Raw genomic sequence first — 11,631 nt, 5'->3', positions numbered from 1 at the left:
CTAAAAGAAAAAAAAAAATCTGTGATAGGGGCACCTGTGGGGCTCAGTCGGTTAAACATCTGACTCTTGTTTTGGCTCAGGTCATGATCTCAGGATTGTGAGATCGAGCCCCATGCCTGGCTCCGTGCTCAGCTCAGGCTCTGCTCTCTCTTTCTCTCCTTCCGTTCCTCTCCCTGCTCGCATGCTCCAAATAAATAAATAAATAAATAAATAAAAATTTAAAAACTCTGTGCTAGTCTTCAAAACCAGTTTACCCTCACATTTAAAGAGATCAAAACAAAAACAAGAAAACACTCCACATCAAAAGCACCCTCACCCTCACATTTCTTCCTGACAGTCTCTCTCTCTCTTTATTTCTTTTAAGGATTGGCACTCTGTTTATGACTCAGACTGAAAGTCCCTTTCGGCTTTGGGGTTTTATAATCGGTAGGAGGTAATTGTGGTTCACTTTTTTCTTCACAGAAGGGGACAGTGAAGGACAGTGGAGACTGATTCCTCACACTGGTTCCTGTGGTGGTGGCGTCTGAAAGCGTACATTAGAGCTCCATACCAGTATTCCACGTGTTTACAAGTTACATAAGCTCCTGCCTTCTGGACAGCCATCAGAGTTAATGCATCCCAGACTGGGGATTCTGCTTGAATTCTCCTGACAGGCTCAGCATTCAAAGCAATAGCTGTGTTTAGTTTGTTGCATTATAAACCTGAAAGCCAGGGTTCTAGATATAAATAGTATGCACAGTTGGACAACAGCATTGCCATCAGAGTGAGATCACTTCCAGGAAAACACTGAAATGCAGCAATGGGAATAACATCTGGCCTTTTCACAGTTGCATTTGATTTAGCCTTGGACATCCTACATAAAATAGAGGCTGTATTTATCAATGACTTCAGTTTCCGTGCAGTTCACTCATTTCAAATTGAAAAGTAAGACCTTCATAGCTGTTTGTCAAACCGACTATGTTTAGGGTATGGATGCAAAGCTCATTGGACTTTATAATTGTTGGCTTGCCTGTCCCTCCCTGGTGCATCCATTCCCACCTTTTACCACACCAAAGGAATAAAGGCAAAGAGGACCCTAGGGAGCAAAGTTTGCCCTTTTTTGGGGGTAGTGGTGGTGGTGATAGGATGGAAAAAAAAATGTCCATTCAATAAGATAAGATCAAAATGGAAATCTTTTGTTTCTCTCTTTCCATTTCAGTATCTGGATATCATTTTAGTTTTCCCTGTGTAGCAATGACTCCCTCTTTTTTTTTTTTTTTTTTTCTGGCTACATGGCCAACCAAAATAAAGCCTCCACTCCCAGCCTTCTGTGAAGCTAGATGTGAAAGTAACAAGTTCTGGCCAATGAGATATAAGCAGAAAGAGTGTTTGCGAATTCTAGAAAGTGTTTTTTTAAAATGAGCTTGTGAAATCCCTTTTCTTATCTTCTTCATCCTGTGTTTGGAATGTGAGTCCAACTGCTGGAATTTCCACAGCCATTTTGAACCAGGGTTGGCCTTGAAGATGGGAGGTATATGTAGTGAAAGCAAAGTAGAAAGAGCCTCAGTCTCTGACACCATGGAGGATCTTAATAATCCTAGACAGAGAATTTCCAGATTACTATGGAAAAATAGTATAAAAACAGTAATGTGAATAAAATAAAAATATACAGTTCAGTGATTCATCAAAAAAGAAAGCTCCGTGGTGTAACTACCACTTGGTCAATTTTTATAAATATTCCACATAGACTTGAGAAAACAAAGTATCTCTTGTGGTTTGGCGTGAAGATGATGTGTCGATCCCGTCAGTTTGCTAATCATGTTGTTTACATTTACTATGTTTCTGCTGGCTGTTTGCATGCTCTCAGTTATCCAAACATGCATGCAACAGTCTCCCACCATGATTGTGTTTGACACTTTATTCAGGCATTAATATTTTGATGCTATTTTATTAGATGCATACAGTGTTAGAATAGTTATATCATCCTCTGAATAGAGCTCTTTATTTTTTAAAAAGTGTTTATCTCTGGTAATGCACTTTACCTTAAAGTCTCCTTTTGTCTTTGGATATTAATCTAGCAAAACCAAATGTATTTAGTGACTTCCATGTTAATTGTCTTTCAATCCTTCACTTTCAACTTTTCTGGATCCCTGTGTTTTAGACACATCTCTTGTAAATGGTATATGATTGGGGTTTGTATTTTTAAATCCGATCTTATCATCTTGGTCCTTTAATTAGAACATATAAACTGCCTTAGCCACACGGAAGAAACACAGTAGGACCCTACCCAAAATGAGTTGGATGTTGAGGTTGATGACACCATGCATACATGCCAGAAGATAGGGAAAGGTTTATTACTTACATAATTGAAGCTGTCCGAGAAAACAGGTCAGGGTCCCCAAGCAGGCCTGAAATGGCTTAGGGAGAACAAGGAAGGGAGACTATGGTTAGGGGATTGGGTTGGGGGCTTGTGTGATTTGATTCTCCTCCTGGTGCCAAAGGAGGGAGCACCAGCTTCACACTTTTCCTGGATGTGAGGCAGAGGGTGAAGTCAGAAGGGTAAGGCTTAAGAACCTCAGCAGTGAAGTGTCCAAAAATGGAGGCAGACATTCTTTATTACCTAGACCAATGCATTGAATGTAAAAACTGATACTTTCATTTAAATCCATCATCTTACTCAGTTACTTTGTTTTTCTTGCCTGTTCTATATTACCTTTTCTCACCACTCTTGCCTTCTATTTTTATATTTACATTAATCCCTCTGTTAACTCGAGCATTTTATATAATTTTTAGTCATTCTTTTTTTTTCTTTTTTATTGAAGTACCGGTGACATACAATTTTGTATTAATTTCAGATGTACAATACAGTGATTTGACAATTCTATACATAATGCAGGGCTTACCACAGTAAGTGTGGTTACCCTCTGCCACCGTACATTATTATGATATTATTGACTGTATTCCCTATGTGATACTTTTCATCTCCATGACTTTTTTATTTTATAACTGGAAGTTTGTACCTCTTAATTCCCTTCCCATATTTTGCCCATCCCCCCACCTGTCTCCCCTCTGGCAACCACCTGTTTGTTCTCTGTATTCATGAGTCGGCATCTGTTTGTTCATTTGTTTTGTGTTTTAGACTCCACATGTAAGTGAAATCACATGGTATTTGTTTTTCTTTGCCTGACTTATTTCACTAAGCATAGTGCACCCTAGGTCCATCTATTTCACTAATTGCAAGATTTCATCCTTTTTAAAAATGGCTGAATAGTATTCCATTGCATATGTACACCACATCTTTATTCATTCATCCACTGATGGACGCTCAGATTGCTTCCATAGCTTGGCTATTGTAAATAATGCTACAATAAACATATGGTTGCATATATCTTTTCAAATTGGTATTTTTGTTTTCTTTGGGTGAATACCCAGTAGTGGAATTACTGGATCGTATGGTATTCCTACTTTGAATTTTTTGAGGAACCTCCATCCTGTTTTCCACAGTGGCCGCACCAGCTTGCATTCCCACCAACAGTGCACAAGGGTTCCCTTTTTCTCCATATCCTCGCCAACACTTGTTTCTTGTGTTTTGATTTCAGCCATTTTGACAGGAGTACGGTGATACCTCATTGTGGTTTTGATTTGCGTTTCCCTAATGGTTAGTGTTCTTGACCATCTTTTCATGTGTCTGTTGACTATCTATATGTCTTCTTTGGAAAAACGTCTATTCGATCCTCTTCCCATTTTTTTTTAAAGATTTATTTAGTTACTTGGGGGTGGGGAGGAGCACAAGGAGAGGGAGAGAGAACCTTAAGCGCAGAGCCTGGCGTGGGGCTCAGTCTCATGACCCTGAGATCACAACCTGAGCCAAAACCAAGAGTCGAATGCTTAACTGACTGCACCACCCAGGTGCCCCCCCCCACCCATTTTTATTATTTGAGGTTTCTTGCTGTTGAATTGCATGAGTTCTTTGTATATTTTGGATATTAACTCCTTATTGGATATATCATTTGCAGATATCTTCTCCCATTCAGTATGTTATCTTTTCATTTTGCTGATGGTTTCCTTCGCTGTGCAGAAGCTTTTTATTTTGATGAAGTCCCAATATTTTATTTTTGCTTTTGTTTCCCTTGCCTCAGGGGACATATCCAGAAAATGTTGCTAAGGCCAGTGTTCAAGGAATTACTGCCTGTGTTTTCTTTTAGGAGTTTTATGGTGTCAGGTCTTAAAGCTTAGGTCTTTAATCCATTTTGAATTTATTTTTGTGTATGATAGAAAATGGTCCAATTTCATTCTTTTGCAGGTAGCTGTCCAGTTTTCCCAACACCATTTGTTGAGGGGACTGTCTTTTCGCCATTGCATATTCTTGCCTCCTTTGTTGAAGATTAATTGGCCATATAATCGTGGGTTTATTTCTGGGCTCTCTATTCTGTTCTGTTGATCTTTGTGTCTATTTGTGTGCCAGTTCCATACTGTTTTGATTACGGCAGCTTTGTGGTATATCTTCAAGCCTGGGATTGTCATACCTCCAGTTTTTTTCTTCTATCTCAAGATTGCTTTGGTTGGTCAGGGTCTTTTATGGTACAAATTTTAGGATTGTTTGTCCTAGTTCTGTGAAAAATACTATTGGTATTTTGATAGAGATTGCACTGAATTTGTAGATTATTAGTCATTCCTTTAATATTTATTCAAGAGATTATAGTATGCATTATGACTTATCAAAATCCAATATTAATTGATGGTTCTATTTCTTTCTGGACAATGCAGTGATTTTATTTAATGCTTTAACTCTCTGCTATTGGTTATATTTTAATTTTTATATCTTTTAAGCCCATAATGCGTTATTATTATTTTACACAGTTGAACGTCATTTAGATTTACCCACATATTTTCCACTTCCATTGTTCTTTGTTTTGTTCTGCATCTCCAAACTTCTGTCTGGGATCATTTTTTCTTCTACCCAAAAGATACTTTTTATTTTTTTCTATTTTTAAAGATTTTATATATTGACTTAGAGCAAGTGAGAGAGAGAGAGAGAAAGAGAGAGCATGAGCAGGGGAGAGGAGCAAGGGAGAGGGAGAAGGAGACTTCCTGCTAAGCAGGGAGCCCGATGCGGGGCTTGATCCCAGGACCCTGGGACCATGACCTGAGCTGAAGGCAAACACTTAACTGACTGAACCACCCAGGTGCCCCAAAAGATACTTTTTAGTATTTACTTCAGTGCAGGCCTGCTGGAGAAAAATTCTCTCATTTTTTATTTGTCTGCATTTTAACATGTCACCATCTCTGAAAAAATTTTTTTTGTGGATACAGAATTCTAGTTAACTTTTACATTTTTTTTCAGTGCTCTGGAGATATTCCAATGCCTCTTGGCTCCCATTATTTCTGTTTAGAAGGCTGCTCTATGTCCAGTAGTTACTCCTTTCCAGGTGACCTGTTTTTGTGTGTTTATTTGGGCTGCTTTTACAGTTGTTTTTGTTTGCTTATTTTGTCTGTGGTTTTCAACAGATTGCTGTGATGGTCCTAGTATGGATCTCCTTTTTTTTCCTCTGTAGGGTTCCTAGAGTATCTAGAATCTGTGGCTTGATATCTTGTGTCAGTATTGGAAAGCTCTCAGCCACTGTCTCTTAAAATACTGCCTCGGGTCCAGTCTCTCTGTAATCTTGTTTGAAGGTTGCAGTCAGACTTCTGTAGACAGGGGTCTCATTGTCTTCACTCTGCCCCTGACACTCCCTTCTGTGTTTTTCATTGTTTTTTCCCCCATGTTTCACTCTGAGAAATTTCCTTTTTCTGACCAACATTTCACAAATGTTAATGTCTTTAAAATCACCTAGGGATCTCATTAAAATATAGATTCTGATTCATACTAGGCTTATACTGGGGCCCAAGATGCTGCATTTCTAAAACGCTCCCAGACATAAAGAGAACATTAAATAAAAACTCAGGAGGTATGAAGAAAGTCTGGGGTTTCATTAATAACAACATATGAGTATTGGTTCACTAATTGTGACAAATATACCATATCGATGTAAGGTATTACTGTAGGAATTGGGTGTGAGTTATATGAGAACTTCCAGTACTATATTTGCAACTTTTCTGAAATCTGAAACCGTTTTAAAATTTTAAAATCTACTTTAAAAAAACACTCCCAGGTTGTGTCAGTGCTGGTCCACAAATCATACTTTAAGTATAATATTCTAGTCTCTCTTACCAATTTTCTCTTCGGTTGTATCGAATCTACTGTTAAACACATCTTTTGAGTTCTTAATTTCAGCTATTGTATTTTTAATTTCCAAAACTTACTTTGATTCTTTTTGTAACTTTTAGTTCTCTGACAAAAATTCTCAAGCTTAACTCTTACCTCTTCAAACGTAAATAGCATAGTTGCTTTAAAGTCTGTATTGTAACTCTAACATCTGAGGCCCATGTGGGTTTGTTTTCTTCTCACCATTGTTTTTCTTATTTTTCTCTCATGCTGTCATGTCTTAGAGTGGCTCTGGTTATTTTTTATCTTGTGTTAAACATTGTATTTACAAAAATTGTTTTGTAGAAATAGAGGACTGAGATGATGTTATAATTCTAGAGAAGAATTATGTTTGCTTTTGCCAGATTCCAAAGCATCCCAAGAAGCCAGGATCAGCTCAAAATAACTCCAAGATTGAGATGAACTATATTGTCCCTGCCAAGGCCTCCTTCCTCCTTTCCCTCCTCATGAGTGTCTCGGCCCAAAGCAAGGGGGGTGACTTCTGTCTTCCTCTGGCTGACAGGCCCTGAATTCCACTGCTTGATCCCCTAGGCTACATAAAGTTTGTTTAGACTCTACGGCTGAGTAGAGTTGCATCACTTCAACCAGAGGCCATTGAGAAGAACGCCTTTCTGTCATTCAAAATAATTTCCTGTGATGTTACCAATATACTCCTTCTCTCTCAAGTCTTCGTAATGTGGAAGTCCCTCACTCGGCCCAAGTACCAGCGACTTCAGATGGGAGATTCAAGAAAACCATGGGCTTTATTGTACATCCATCTTTCTCCCTATCCTAAAAAAGGGCCAAATTCAGGTTGAAGAATAAAATTGGAAAAGATGTGAACTTTCAAGGCAGAATATTAAGTCCAGCTATGTGGTTCTCAAATGTCAGTGCACACGAGAATCCTTGGTGAGGTTGTCAAACATGCTTATGTCTGGGGCCCATCCCCAGAGGTTTTTGAGTCACAGCGTTTCCCACAAACTCTGGATGGTTTTTATGCAGGTGTTATCATGAGGTGTTTTCAAAATGCCTCCGTGAACAGATTTGTGCCACCCTCCTTCTCCCAGCTCCAAGCACCTAGTGGCTTCACAATGCATGCAGACTGATCCGTGCCATCTGGCCCCAGCCCACTCGTTTCTTCAATCCCACGCCACCCACTCCCCACTTCCACACTGCACTCCTCAGCCATCTGGACTTCTTCCTGTTTCTTTAACATGCCCAGTTTAGTTCTGCCTCAGGGCCTTTGCACTGGCTGTGTCCTCCATCTGGAATGCTCTTTCCTCTGCCTTACTTCTCTTTGTCTTCAGATCTCACTTTATTTTTTTTTTTTTTAAGATTTTATTTATTTATTTGACAGAGAGAGAGACAGCGAGAGAGGGAACACAAGCAAGGGGAGTGGGAGAGGGAGAAGCAGGCTTCCCGCCAAGCAGGGAGCCCGATGCGGGGCTCGATCCCAGGACCCTGGGATCATGACCCGAGCCGAAGGCAGACGCTTAACGACTGAGCCACCCAGGTGCCCCTAGATCTCACTTTAAAGGACATAAATCTTCCCTGACCCCTAGCACTCTCTGTCATCCTATTTTCATTCCTTTAACTACCGCTGCTATTTGATTTGTTTTGTTGGTTGTTTATTATCTGTCTCCTCATTATAGTTAAACCCCTTGTGGGCAGGAATCTTATTTGTCTCGTTCACTGCTACATCCTCGGGCTCTACCTGGCACACAGTAGATGCTCAGTAAATATGAATCAGTTACAGAAACTGAACACACACAGGCTGGTTGGGTGGACAGACACAGCTTGTCTTCCTAGGAATGCTGTCCTCTCCGCTCCTTAGCGAAGTCTGGAGCTGACTTACTTATTCGGCTTAGCCAGTCACTGTTGAGCACGCACTCTGCATAGGCTCCGTCTGAGGTGGGAAGTGCACACGGTTCTCAACCTGCAGGAGCACAGACTGATGGACAGACAGACCCATGGACAAACACGAGACAGTATGAAAAATGCTGTGATTCAGCTGTGGAAACAAAGAGAAGGCCACGATCTTTCCGATGGGCGCAAGCCCTTCAGGCAGCCAAGTCAGGGAAAGCCACAGAGAAGGAGCCTTTGGGATGTGTGTGCACTTCCCTCTCTTGCAACATCTTACTTAATGTCTCATTCCAAACTTTAGTAAGTACCATGAAGGACAAGAACATGGTTCTTGTAGACTGAATAACAAGGGAGCCTGGCCTAGCCTGAGGCTCAGGGAAGGCTTCTCTGAGGAAGTAATGGCCTGAGCCAAGATCTGTAAGAAGGGCGGGGGATGAGAGGGGGCTGGGGCTGGGGCAGTGCCAACGGGCAGGGAAGAGGAGGGCACCCAGGCACAGGGCATAGCTCATGCCAGTGCCCTGCATGAAGACGACCTGTGTCCTGAAGGGGGGCCAGAGGGGGATGTGGTTCACATTGTGGTTCACAATGAGGAGCCCGCAGGTGGGGGGTGGGGGCAGAAGTGCAGACGCCCACCCCATAGACTTCATAGACCACATGAGACACCTTGGATTCTGTCTCAAAATAAAACGGGAAACCCCTGAAGGTGTTTAAGCAGAGTAAAAGCCACGATTAAATTTGTGTTTGAGAAGAGGACTCTGGCTGCAGTGAGGGAAATGGATCGGAGAAAAGAGAGAGCCGGAGAAAGGGCGTTGGGGAGGACATTGTGGTATTAGAGGCTGGGCCTTCACTGGCAGTGGAGGTGGAGAGAAGCAGACAGAGCTTGGAGACACGCAGGAGGGAACAGAGGCAGCAAAATAACAGAAACCCTCACGTGCTGTGCTGTGCTCACCGCAATGTCTGTCACTGCCCAGCAGAAAGCACCCAGGTGACTATCCGTAGTGCCATCAGCCTCCTGGATTCGGCCAACGCATCATTCAGAAGGGTCAGTTCCCCCACATGCCGTCCAGAGCGACTGCAGCGAGGACATTTCCATCGGACACGGCTCAGATGTATGAAGCTGAAAGGTGGGCACAGGTCCTCTGCATGGGGCACCCTGGGGAACTAGGGGTTGCTGGTTCTTAGCTCCCACTGCAGCCAGTAGAGAGAGAAAGCTTTCTCCCATCTTCTCTGTGGGCTATAGCGCCCTGTACCCCCCCGTACCCCCCATCCCCTGTTGTCAGCTGGCGCCATCTGTTCTGTTCCTTCACACAGGAGTGGGTTTTCATTGGCCTAAACACGGCAGCTGCATGAGCCCGGAAAGGGTTAAGTCAGCCCAATACACGTTCTGAGCCAAGTTGCCCATCTCTGTCCCGCTCATTCTCTTCCAGTTTATGTTTCCTCTCTCTTCATCATATTTCTACGTAGTTTTTCTCTGGATTTCCCCTCCACGGGGAGAACAAATGACATGCTAATGTGTTGAGTTGGTATCATATGTGGTAGCTTTGAGAGAAGGTGCCAGAGTATGTAAGGGAAGTTGTAGGGCAGCAGAAAGTATCCATGGCAATGTTACCCTGTTTAGCAAACATATTAAGAGAATTTGTGCTGAGAGAATCAAAGCATAACTTAGAGGTACACTTTGGCAGGTCCAGGTCAAAACTGGTATTTTCCACTGGTTGACTACAGAGCAAAAATAATTTTCATACAGTTTGTGCCTTGAAATTTATAGCAATAGTGAGGCAGGTTTTCTCTGACTATGGATAATTATCCAAGTGTCGTGTGACTTTGGGGTGTGGCCAGGACTCACCACAGCATCAAATTTCATTTAGGACAAGTCCACACACCTTTTCCCTGCAGCAAGATGATCTTTGGTCATCCCTGTTTCACCAGAGATTTCATTTTTGTTCTTGTTTTCTTACAGATTCTGCGATTATGTTGAGGTAGAAACATTTACATGAAATCCAAAAAGGCTTACTCAGTGCAATCAGTATTTATAAGGAGTTAAATCCTTGGCCATCACTCACCAGTGCATGTGTCCCCACGGCTACTCATTGAAGTCCTCCGTGTTCCGGCAGCAGGTGTCTCTGCGTACCTCGGTGCATTCCGAATTGCCTAGAGTTTATGTCTCGTCTAAACTTGGCCCAAGAGAAAAGATGAAAGGCAGTAGCGTGATGCGGTTTTCTGGAGAAACACGGAAGGTCTGGTTTTTGTGTTGGCTTTGAAATTGACATAAATTCTATTTCCTTGCACATAAAATACGCCAAAACAAATCAGGCATTGGTCTAGGGGTTCTCTGGGACTTGAATCAAACTCATCCACCAAGGAACTATGTACTGCAAAGGTATGCAAAAGCCTAAGAGGATCTAAGTTTGGGGGCTTTCTAAGAAGTAGAAACTTAGATCAACCAGCTTCCATTGGCAAATGCAGTATGTGACCGGTCAGGAACAATTTGTGTAGTTACAGCAACAAATATCATGCTGCCCTTGCTAATTGTAGATGAGTCACTGTTGAGAGGACTTTTTCCTGGTAGCCTGAGTTAGACGTATCCTAGGTAGTGGTATATATATATATATATATATATATATATATATATATGTTTAAATGTTGTATAAACCAAAAAAATTACCATTATCCAATTACCCTAAGAGCCATAGCTAATATTTTGTCATATGTTCTTACAGCCTGTGTCTTTTTGTGATTCAACTACTTTTTTTTAAACTAGCAATATATTATGAATAATACCCTCTGCTGATGAAAACCTGGAAATCTGTTTCATTGGGATGCCACGTGATCACTGAGCTTTGCACAAGCCTTAATACATAGTAAGCATTCAGTACATTTTTGAAACAATAAAATGACAAGGGCAGTGTGGTCTAGCTTTGGCACTGAGTTTTAATAGGCATGCACAGGTCTCTCTATAAAACAGGTTGATATCATCTACTCTGTTTTCAGTGATCCTTGTAATTAACTCAGCCGGAAAAGTGATTTTTGGATTTATGGCATTCTTGTCATTCTTTTTTGTCTGTCATTCAGTCCCAGGCTACTCTGGGATGACACAAGCCAGGTGCTGGGGCTGCCTTTCCAACCCCAGAGTCTTCCCGTGGAAGAACACTGACCGTGGGGCCTCTGCACCCAGGTGCTCAGTGCGGGGAGGGAAGCATGTTAGCATCCCCCCATCCTCCAAGTCCAGCATGCACTCAGGGAGCCCTTGGTATAGTCCTGCTTCTTTTGCCCACCCACCCCAACTCTCCCCTGAAGTCACAGATAACTACCCAACTGACGATGGTGTGCTAAGTTATTCAGAACACCTAACCTAAGGTGAGATCAGCAGAGTTAAGCGACATTATTCTGTCTCAGAAAATCTAACTGAGTCATTGTTTGGATTAAGTCATTGTCCAATCCATTTATCCACCAGACCTCCCACGTTGAATGTTGTAGCTTTACTTCTTCATCTTCCATGTTATGAGAGAGAAAAAAGAAGAAGAAGGAGAAGAAGAAGATGATGATGA

The sequence above is a fragment of the Halichoerus grypus genome, chromosome 2 (assembly GCF_964656455.1).
Source record: "Halichoerus grypus chromosome 2, mHalGry1.hap1.1, whole genome shotgun sequence".
NCBI classification, from domain to species: domain Eukaryota; kingdom Metazoa; phylum Chordata; class Mammalia; order Carnivora; family Phocidae; genus Halichoerus; species Halichoerus grypus.
Note: the sequence above shows the minus strand (reverse complement) of the source record.